The sequence below is a fragment of the Dermacentor variabilis genome, chromosome 11 (genome assembly GCF_050947875.1).
Source record: "Dermacentor variabilis isolate Ectoservices chromosome 11, ASM5094787v1, whole genome shotgun sequence".
NCBI lineage: Eukaryota > Metazoa > Arthropoda > Arachnida > Ixodida > Ixodidae > Dermacentor > Dermacentor variabilis.
In genome coordinates, this window is record NC_134578.1 from 124,703,437 (window position 1) to 124,714,847 (window position 11,411).

Consider the following 11,411-nt stretch of genomic DNA (forward strand, 5'->3'; position numbering starts at 1 on the left):
GTTTTCTTTCGTGCACTTTTTTTGCTCATATACAACCTCGTCATTGCCTAGGAGAGATTCGGCTGTTACTTTTCGGATGTAATTTAATGCCGCTTCCCCTTCCAGTTTGTTTCCATCTTCGTCTAGGATATGTTGTTTTACTCTTATTGACTTCCTGCCTAATAATTTATGTGGTTCCGAAATATTCTACGTACGGCGTTCTTTTTCTCACGTATTTCTCACAACCAACGTTCACTTTCACCGTTTATCTTGGCTTGCACCAGCATAGCGAACAGGTTATAAAAGCGACCCCAACGGCGAACAGTTGAACGAGAGTAGGCGCAAGTGGCTCCCATAGATGCGGGATATCTGTGCAGGTCTGGAGTCCCAGCAGGTCGTGGTTCAGCCCATTCCATCTCTCGCGCTGTTGGAATTGTCCGCGCGAGTTAACCGGCTAATATCGACGCGCAGTCTTCGCCCAGACGGTGCATTCATGCTGTGCGCTCTAAGCATGATCTACCACCGTTTCAGTGCACGACGTTTAAACCACGAATAGTTCGTTGCCAAAACCAGAGAAGGTGAAACGCTGCCCTCGCCGGGCGGGTGGTGCTGCCCTCGCAAGGCGCGTCGCGAGTAACGATCGCATTTTCCTACGATTTCAAGCACAAAGGCGCGTTCCTGGCCGCTTACATTGTCGCGATCCTCGCTGCGTTTGAGTGTGCGGACATGCGGAGGCACATTTGAGCCCTTTCCAACCCCTCATCCTCCCTATTCCTATATCCACTTTCACTTACTTTCACTTCCTACTCCCTCTCCGCTGACGACGCTTCGCCGTGCTCCCTCGGGAGTTGAACAAAGAATCACCATTTCCTTCTCTAGATCACTATGTTAATTTTTAACTCGTGGGTGTTGGCGCGAATTCCTGCCATTCCAGGGGAGTGTACGCCGAAGCTGTTGCAAATGCTCAAAATCGTTATATGTGTCTTTTCACGGTGTTCTGTCTGAGGAGACGTATATAGAAAAAAAATTCCTGCAAAGCCCGTCTGACAATTATAGTATAATTTATTACTAAAGCACTGGGTCTCTACTCCTCCTTCCTGTTGTAGCCCGTAGTCACGTTCTTCAGCTGTTTGCCTTGGTCTCGTTGGCGATTTGCTTCTGGCATGTGCTGTAACGTGCACTCAGGTGCTTGAGAAAGAATAAACGTTTACTGTTGGTCCCAAATGTCTGGGCCCTGTGTCGTTACTGTTTTAATACTTTCCAGGATGAACTCGACCAAGGGTTGGGACAACTGTGGCTCGTAACCCCGCCAGACAGCGATCCACTCTTACAGGAAACTGGTTGTAGGGGTGCGGGTATTTTGTTGGTACAAGGTGTCCCAACTATCATGCACCAAGATTTAAAAATATGCAAATGCCACGTAACTGCATAGAATCAAGGTAATGTTTTTGCGATCGCTTGTAGATACTGAGATTATCTTTTGCATTCCGCCTGATTAGATAATTAGTTCCATTTAATGAACTTCTCAAATATTATAATTAGATCGAAAGTGTCAATGAGGAAATGGAGGGCCCCATGAAAAATTCTCGAGGCAGCTTTCCGTTGCTAAATACGTGCTACATAAAAGCCTTTTCCGAACCTGGAAGAATCCCGCAAATACACGCCTAGCGCCTTGAGCGATTAATTGCGCGGCAATATTGCGTAAATTCCACGGATTCTTTCATACTCGGAGGGAGAGTGAGTGAATAAAGACTTTATTGGAGAGCAAGGTTCTTACGGGTGACCTTGTGGCTCGGAAAAGGAGGAGGAGGAGGAATAAACATTTATTGATGAGGAAAAAAAATAAAAAAAAATGGCGGAAGGGAGCGGTGCAGGGTGGGTCCCTATTCCAAGACTCCAGTGGCCATCGCGACCCGCCCAGCTTGGTCCAAGAGGCCCTTCTGGGCCTCGAGGTCAGCAAGAGCGAGGATGGCCTCCCAGGGCTCCCTTAGCAAGGTGAGTACCAAAGGTGAATTAATGGTATGAGGTCTTTTGGCGCACTCCCATGTTACGTGAGGCAATGAAGGCCATGACCCGCACCACGGGCAAGAGTTAGTGTACAAGGTTGGGTTTATTTTATGGTATCTACCCAAATGTGGGTAGGTATCCGTCTGTATTCTTCTATATTTTTGCGCCTCCTCTACATTGAGTAGCCTGTGTGGTGGGGCGTACTGTTGCCGGGTTCTTCGCTGGTGCTCCAGTATATCGCGGACCAGTAGGTGATCGTCTTTTTCATCATTGTGCGTATCTCCAGCTCGGTTGGTAAAGCCTCGAGCTAGAGCGTGTGCCTGTTCGTTTCCCGAGATACCTTTGTGGCCAGGACACCATAAAATTGCATGATCTTCTTTCAATGTGTCGCCTATGATCTTAAGGGCGACTTGTGGTATGTTGCCTTGTAGATACATTCTGCATGCCACTTGTGAGTCGGACATTATTAAAGCTGAGCTGTTTTGTTTTTCCTTGTATGCGATAGCGAGAGCAATCGCCGCTGCTTCCGCTGTTGCAGTGCACCTAGTGCGTATCGAGGCTGATGTGTGAAGCGTTCCGTGGTGTGTGGGTTGAACTGCCACTATTACATGTCCTTTGCTAAATCTAGCTGCATCAGTATATATTACGTCTTGATTACTGCCGAAGGTTTTCTGAAGATGTTTAGCTCTCGCTTGTCTTCTCGCTGTGTGATAAGTTTTGTTCATGTTGCGTGGGATTGGGGAGACCACTATGCGCTCGCGTATTGGATCCGGCATTGCGCTCGTTTGTTCCTTAGAGTACTGCGGTCGCAATGGGTAGCCTAAACGCGACAGAACGTTTCTACCTGTGCTTGTGAGGTATAGTCGTTCTCTTTGTGTCATGAGAACGGCTGCTCTTAACTCTTCAAATGTGTTGTATATGCCTAGAGCTTGCACCCTCTCGTTTGCCGCATTCTTAGGAAGCCCAAGCGCTGCCTTATACGCGCCACGTATTAGTAGGTCGATTTCTTTGATTTCCGAAGGGGTTAGCTCTTGATATGGTAGTCCGTATGTTATTTTGCTAAGAATAAAAGCCTGGACTAGTGTTACGGTTTCGTTTTCGTGGAGCCCTTTACCTTTCTTAGTAATTCTGCTTATTAGTCTAGCGATGTTCCTCGTGCTTGATTTTAGAGTCGCAATGGTGTGAGTGGCTTTTTTGTTGCTTTGTAACCATAGTCCTAGTATTCTGACCATATTTCTTTCTTGTAACGTCTGGTCACCCATAGTTAGGTGGATGCTCGGTTTGTTTCTGTAGTTACGCCCGTGGATCCGGATAAACTCAGATTTTTCCGGAGCGCATTGCATACCGTTTTGTTCTGCGAAGTCCTTCACCGAGTCGATAGCCTCCTGGATAGTTTGTTCTTTTTGCCCTAACGAGCCTTTGCAGGCCCATAACGTGATGACGTCTGCGTAAAACGCGAAGTTGAGGTCGTTAATTTTCTCTAGTTGTCGTGCCAAGCAATTCATTGCGACATTAAATAGAAGTGGTGAGAGGATGGCCCCCTGTGGTGTGCCTCTGTTAGGCATTGGGAGTTTAGAAGATCGAATATTTTCCATACCTATTGTGGCGTTACGTTCAGTAAGGAAAGAGCGGATGTAATTGTGGATCTTAATTCCACAGCCCATTCTTTCGAGCTCTTCAAGTATGAGGGTATGGGAGATCGTATCAAAAGCGCTTTTTAAGTCAAGCGCTGCTATGATGTTCTCTCCCCCTGTAGGGACATTTTGCAGCACGTCATCTCGTAGCCTCACGAATATGTCTTGTGTAGAAAGATGTTGTCTGAAGCCGTACATGTTGTGCGAGAGAAGTTCGTGCCCTTCGATATAGCTGGTAAGCCTGATATGAAGGACCTTTTCGAAAAGTTTGCCCAAGCAGGAGGTTAGAGATACTGGCCTGAGATTCTGCAATGTTCTTGCTTTCCCCGAATTAGGTATTAATATGATGGTCGCTTCTTTCCATTGATTAGGAAGCTCTCCCGTTTCCCAGATTTTCTCATTGAAGTACCGGGTTAGGCGTTCCAGTTGCTGATCACTCATATTTCTTAACATAGCATTCGTGATGCCGTCCTCACCTGGGGCTGAGTTACGTTTTAATGCTAGAGCGGCGGCATATACTTCTTGTTTCGTTATGGGTGCATCAAGCTTGGGATTGTCCATGCCTTTGTACTCTCTCTTATCGATGTTATCTCCTGCTGTCCCGATATATCTATCTGCCAGGGTTTGGATCAAGGATGCGTCATCCCCCTTAAATTCTCCTACCAATGTGCGTAATGCTCTAGTAGTGACTGTTTTTGTATTGTATGGATCAAGCATGCTCCGTAAAATTGCCCATGTCTTGGTTGTTGAGAGCGTTCCTCGTAACGAGTCACAAAATTGTATCCAGTTGTTCGCTTGTAGTTGCCTAGCATACTCATTTGCTTGTTCTGTCAGTTGCTCTATTCTAGCTCTGAGCTTTCTGTTTAAGCGCTGTCTCTTCCATCGTTTAGTAAGGCTTCGCCTGCCTTCCCACATATGGACGAGGTGGGGATCCACTACCGGTGTTTTCTCGCTTAGTGCGACGTGCTTTGTGTTAGTTTGGTATGCCTGCATCATTTCGTCTACCCATTCTTCTATTGTATTTATTGGATGCTGAGGGATCGGGTAATGTCTATATGCAGTCCAGTCTGTAAGTTTCGCGTTTCTGAAAGGCTTCTTTAATTTGGGAGTCGTAGTGGAGTAACTAATAATATAATGGTCACTTCCCAGATTTTCATCCAGGCTCCTCCACTGTCCCTCTTTTACGTTAAATGTAAAGGTGAGGTCTGGGTACGTGTCTCCACAGACGCTATTTCCAAGTCTCGTGGGGGCGAGGGGTAAGGTCTCTAGTTGCATGTTATATTTCTCTACTGCTTATACTAGGTTTCTGCCCTTTTTTGTATTTGTCCTATAACCCCAATTGGTGTGGGGAGCATTAAAATCCCCGACTAAAATCAACCTGTCTTTTTTTTTCAGATGTCCAAGCGCCCATTCAAGCATCTCGGGAAACGCAGTCTGCCGTTCTTTCGGTGGGCTGTACACGTTGCCAATAAACGTTTTGGTTTTACTCCTTTCTGTAGTGTGTAATTCGATCAATTGGTGCTCCGTTGAGCATTGGGTATAGTGGTGTTCACTGGCCGCGATATTCTTGTGCACCAGCGTCGCCACTCTAGGATACATGGGATTTTGAAAGGTGTAGTAGTCTCTAAGCTTAACTACTCCCTTTCCAACTTCCTGAAGACAGATGACGTCCGGTTGAATAATGGCGGCGTCTAAATAAGCTTGTAACGCTGCCGCTCTTTTCTGAAAAGAGCGGCAGTTCCATTGCCATATCTCAGCGGTGTCCGTGGTTCGGGTTTTTTTACTGGCCATGGTTAGCTACGATTTGGGTATCCGTCGAATCGGAAACAGCCCCGTTTTTTACCTTTCTCGCCGTCGGTGTTCCGGGGTTACTGCTGGCTCTTTTGCGTGATGTTTGCTGCAGTTTAGACATTTGTTCGTCTACATAAACTTTGTGGTTCTGCACCTCAGCAAATAACTGCTGTTGAAACGTTTGCAGAGCCTGAATTTGTTCTACTACCTGATTCATCATTCTTTCAATGTTGCTAATTGTTGTCTGTTGGGCGGCAGGTTTATCCCCTTGTGCTGGTTTAGCTTGCCCAATTTTGGTAGTCTGAAACTCTGCCTTCAGCGCTGCCATCTCTATTTTAAGTTCTTCTACTGTTTTTTTAAGCTGACGATTTTCAGAAAGGATTCTTTGGTACTCAGGGTTTGCGGTTATTGGAGCCCCTTTACGTGCCATCCCCGCCCAGCTCACCTCATGTTGGGTCGAGTCTCCCACTGCCACTGAAGTCCTGGATGGGGTAGGGGATCTGGAGGACATTCGGTGGTGTCTGGAGGCGGAGTGGTCAGATAGCCCTTGGTCTCGATTGTTGTGTCGTTCTTGTGATCTTGATTTTCGAATTTGGGGTTGCGACGTTGGAATGTCCCCTTGAGTCCGCAGTGGAGGCCAATCGTCATTGTCCGTATCGTCTGTGTCAGACCATCTCCGTTTTGGCGACGATGACTTGATCGTATTGCCCGGCGTTTTGATGGCCATCCGGTTTGGTGATTTTGGCTGCGGTCGCTGTGGTGGCAGCTTGAAACGACGTTTACACTCCTTGGATCCCGTGAGATGCTTTTCTCCGCAGGTGGCGCAAACAGGGTTGCAGTCGTGGTCTGGTTGTGGCTCCCGAGTGCCGCAGTTGTGACATACCGGCAGGTGGGGGTTCGGGCAGACGTCCGTTCTGTGACCCGTTTGCTTGCAAGTCTTGCAGAATTGTATGGTATTCTTGTATGGGAAGCAGGGAAGCTCCCCTCCGATATAATAGACGTATCGCGGTATGATGGGGCCAAAGAAGGTAATTACCGCTGTTTTCGTTTCACCCAACATCCTAGCTCTTAGTATATCGACGCCTTGCGTACGAAGACGTAGGTTGGCTAGCAGGGTTTCAGGGCTTGTGTGAGGAGCGATGCCATGTATCACTCCTTTCTTTGTGTCTTCGCCTACTGCTGCGTACGCACTCACTGCGTGCAGTCGACCGTTTAAGGTGAGGCCTGTAATTCTTCTTGCAATATCCGCCACCTCTTCTGTAGGGGTTGAGATAATAAAAATGTTTGATCCTGGTTTCAATCTCAGCAGGAACTGGTTTCCATTCACTTTTCCTTGGCAGGCGTTTATGACTACTTCTGCGATCTGTGGCGCCGTGAGTTCCCTGATAGGGAGACCTTGGTGAGGGCGCACGATCACTTTAAAGTCGTCCTTAGGCAGTGGTGGAAGCCGCCTTGTCTTGAATTTCTTTTTATTCGCTGGTTGTACGGGGGCTTGAACGATGGGCCCGATGATTCGTAGCCACCCTCGGAAAAAGTGGCCTTTTTGCCCGCTCGTGCGAGCGCCTTCTTTTGGCGCACGGTCAAAACCGTTTGCCAATCTCCGTCGTCGTCTTGGCGTCCATGGGGTCCGCCAGTTTCTTCGGTACTCTGGAGGACGATGCAATCATCATTAACGGTTTCTTGGTATTCCATCTCATCTCGGTCCACGTCCGAGGAGGTCAGTTGCGCGCTGGGTGTTTTCTCGTGGCCTGCTGCCTCATTAAGCGTTGTCGTCGGCGTTCTCGGCCTTCCGTAGCTGGAGTCGGCGTAAGCGTCGCCATCTATCGCGGCCGCGTCGCCGACGCGTTCCGCGTACCAGCGGCCGCCGCCTCACCGCCGCCGTTAGCGTTCACACTTCACACACGTTTTGGCCCGTCACAAAGGTTTGGCGAGGTGCTCACCGGAAAGTTTGATGTCCACAGTGTCCTCACAGCTTGCCGAACCTCGTGAAGTCCTCGAAACTCTTTTGTGTATCACGTACTGAGCTATGGGAAGTTGTATCGCTAGTTGTTCATGTTCCCCTGCAATTTTCTCATTGACACTTTTCATTTATGTAATTACAACATCTTAGAAGTTGATTATTTATTCAATATAATTCTGTAATTAGGCAGAATGCAAAAAAGTCTCACTATCTCCAAGTGGCAGCAAACAACACTGCCTTGGTTCTGCCCACATATGTAGCATTTGGATATTTTTAAATCTTGGTGCATGATAGTTGGGATACCCTGTATATTGTCCCTAAGTATTGCACGGCTGGGTATTTCCAAAGAGTGTGTTTGTTAATGGCGTATGCTCGACATTTTGAGCATTTGGAACCTTGTAATCTATGAAAATAGTGTTTGTATATTTTTAGGGTCTCTTTCCTTATGATTACTGATTACTGCTTGGTGTCTGATTTGTTTTCATGGATAGACTTTGCAGCCGAGGTGTAATTTTATGCATAACTGCGGGTCCTATGTGGTTACGCCCAGGCAATCAAAGGACCCGGGTAATTGTATTTCACGGGATAGGGCGTTTGCTTTGGCATTTCCCTCGATTCTGTGGTGGCCAAGCACCCATTTGAGCTGAACCATTACCTACTGCGTTGTTTGAAGTCATGTGGTCCTTGGCGATGATTTTAATTTGTGCCTGTAGTGCATTGTTTGTCAGTTTTGGTATGGCGTCAGCGTTATCAGTATATGGATGTGGCTAGGTTATTGTGCTGCATTTTTCCGCTAGTGGTTGCTCATATTTCGAGCGCTGTTGCTCCTAGGGCGTTGTGGTATCCGTGCACGAGTTATCACGGCTCCTTGGACCATCTTTGTAACTCTATCAAAGCTGGCATTCGTGTCGTAAATCATGCCTGTTGCGGGTATGCATTCCAAGTGTGTTCGCGTTCGCTTTTTTGGCCTCCCCGCATACTGCGCGTCAGAATTCATGTTCTTAAATTTAGGTGGCGTAGATTCTAGGAAGCACGTGTAATTGAAGGTGGCGGTCAGATATACCCAGGAAATGCCACGTTTAATATCCGAGTCACGCAATAACTTTTATTTCTGGTTCGGATTTTTAGAGTCGCTGCTGTTGAGCAAGGCGGTGCACATTGATCCTGTCTTCGAATGGGGTTTAAATACTGGCTTCTTTGATTTCTGTAAAGAGTCGACAGCGGGTACTCCCAGTGCCAGATTCGTGGCTTTCCATTGTTGAATGTTGACTTTTTCCCTCTTGCTTTGGTGTGAATGTCATGTAGGGGCAGGTTAGTGCACATGGTGTTATGTGGGAGTTCTGTTATTTTTCTCACTTCGTGCTCTTTGAGTCCTACGTTTTTTTCCTTGTTATTCTGCTAATGATGTGAGTGATTTGGTTTATTTGTGTACAGCTTTTTTCAATTCATTGGTTTGCTTTCCCATCTTGGACAGTAAAACCTAGGATCTTGATGAATGTTTTCTGGCTATGGCTATGTCAAGGTTTAATTGCATGAGGTTTCTCGACACACCCGTTTCTTTCCGTCTTCCGTTGTGTGCCATTGTAATTATGTTTTGCTATCAGAACACCGGAGACCGATACCTCTAACGTATTCTATTACTGCGTCAAAACCATGTTTCAAAAAGTATACCATAATGTTATGGGGTCAGTGCATCAAATGTAATTTAAATGTTCGTTAGTATATTTCCTAGGCAAATCTTTAAGTGTTAAATTGAAGAGTGCACGAGGTAATGTATAACCTTGGGGAACACCTTTGCTCAATGGAAAAGGCGGGGACTTGTATCAGTAAGACAGCTTTAATGTAGTTACAGATCTTGGCACCGTAGTTTACGTCATGTAGATTGTTGAGCACGGCTTGATGGTTTACATTATCAAACGTTTTGTCGATATCAACGCCTACAGTTGTTCTACTGCGCGTAGTACTGCTAGAGTGGCAAATTCTCGGATTCTGAGCATTCAGGGTTGCGTAGAAACATGTTTTGATATTCTACCAGTGCTCTGTATAGTGCACTGGTATTCTTGAAGTGTCATTCAAGACGTCTTTGGGCCATCTTTTTCTGAACAGTCTACCCACACAAGTTGTCAGAAACATCGCTCTGAGTTTCCGATATTGTTCTGTGGCTTGTTTGGCTTAGCTATGGGAATCAGTGTTGCTTCTTTCCATTCCTCTCGTACGCAGTTTCCCATACACGGTTAATGAAGTTGAGTAGGGTTCCCAGGAATTTTTCGGGCAGGTTTTGTAGCATAGTGCACGTGATATTCCCCCTTTCAGTCAGTCATCCTGTTTTCAATCATAAGTTCTGCACATCGCGTGTAGCGTGGGCGTCTGCAGGATATAATGCCGTTGTCAGGTTCAGGGCAGTATCATTCGCAGGTTCGTTCGTGACTAATTGAAGCTTGCGTAAATCCTCCCGTGGTCTTTCTCCAAAAAGCGATCGAAAGACTTCCCAGACCACTGCGGTGTGTTTCCGCCCATTGTACAAACTGCAAGTCTACACAATTTTATGTAACCGGATTTTCTGCGCAATTCTGAGCGTCCTCTGCAATGTTGTCGATTGGGTGCCTGATATTTTTGTCAAATATATTGGCCTTGTAGCCCACAATGTGCCACAATGGTCCGGCCACAAACAACGACGATGACACGCCCAGAACGCTCATGGTGCGGGAGCAGTGGAATCGGCGGAATCAGGCTTCCGCCTGATTGAGCGGGCTCGGGCAAAAAATATATTCTCCAGAAAAATCCAAAATCCACAAAAAATCTACAAGCAAACAATCGGACTCTAAAGTAATGTCCAAAGTAAAGTAAAGTAATGAACTAAAGTAATGTTTAACAGTCTCGGAAGAGAAAAGCAGTTTACGATAGGTAGCGAAGCATTAGAAGTGGTAAGGGAATACATCTACTTAGGGCAGGTAGTGACCGCGGATACGGATCCCTAGACTGAACTAATCAGAAGAATAAGAAAGGGCTGGGGTGTGTTTGGAAGGCATTCTCAGATCATGAACAGGGGTTGCGATTATCCCTCAAGAGAAAAGTGTATAAAAGCTGTGTATTACCAGTACTCACGTACGGGACAGAAAGCTGGAGGCTTACGAAAAGGGTTCTACTTAATTTGAAGACGACGCTACAAGCTATGAAAAGAATGATGGGTGCAACGTTAAGGGATAAGAAAAGAGCAGATGGGGTGATGGAACAAACGCGAGGTAATGACATCTTAGTTGAAATCAAGAAAAAGAAATGGGGGGGGGGCGCATGGGCACGACATGTAATGAGGAGGCAAGATAACCGATGGTCTTTAAGGGTTACGGACTGGATTCCAAGGGAAGGAAAGCGTAGCAGGGCGCGGCAGAAAGTTAGGTGGGCGGATGAGATTAAAAAGTTTGCAGGGACGACATGGCCACAATTAGTACATGACCGGGGTAGTTGGAGAAGTATGGGAGAGGCCTTTGCCCTGCAGTGGGCGTAACCAGGCTGATGATGACGATGATTTATTTATTTATTTATTTATTTATTTATTGTCATAATCTCAAGGCCCGTAGGCATTACAGAGAGGAGTGGTGATTATTACAAACATATTCGTTAACAATATTCTTGAAGTTTGTGGCGTCAGAAATGGCAGTGATGGAGGCAGGGAGGTGGTTCCAGTCATTCGTCGTTCTTGGTATAAAGGAATCAAAATAAACGTTGGTGCGACAAGTTGGAACTTCAACCTTAAAACGATGATCCGTGCGTGACGATATGTATGATGGCGGGGAGATTAGTTCATCCTTAAGTGTTTCGTTAGAGTAATAAATCTTGTGAAAAAGGCATAGGCGAAAGTATTTACGACGTAACTCTAGGTTAGGGAAGTCAAGGGGTAGTTTCATTGATGAGACACTTGCATGACGAGAATTATTCGAAAGAATAAAACGAGCAGCTGGGTTTTGAATGGATTCGATAGTGTCTTTTAGCTTTAGAGTGGAAGGGTCGAAAATGGAGCATGCATATTCAAGTTTAGGCCT

The 11,411-nt window shown here is 46.3% G+C and overlaps 1 long non-coding RNA gene across 1 annotated transcript; it reads left to right on the forward strand.

Annotated features, from left to right (window-relative positions):
* The first annotated feature begins 1,819 nt into the window (after positions 1 to 1,819).
* On the forward strand, positions 1,820 to 5,106 carry LOC142563626 (uncharacterized). The gene is made up of 2 exons (XR_012824362.1): positions 1,820 to 1,974; positions 5,016 to 5,106. It is a non-coding gene; the product is annotated as an uncharacterized LOC142563626 (long non-coding RNA).
* The last annotated feature ends 6,305 nt before the right edge of the window (positions 5,107 to 11,411 follow it).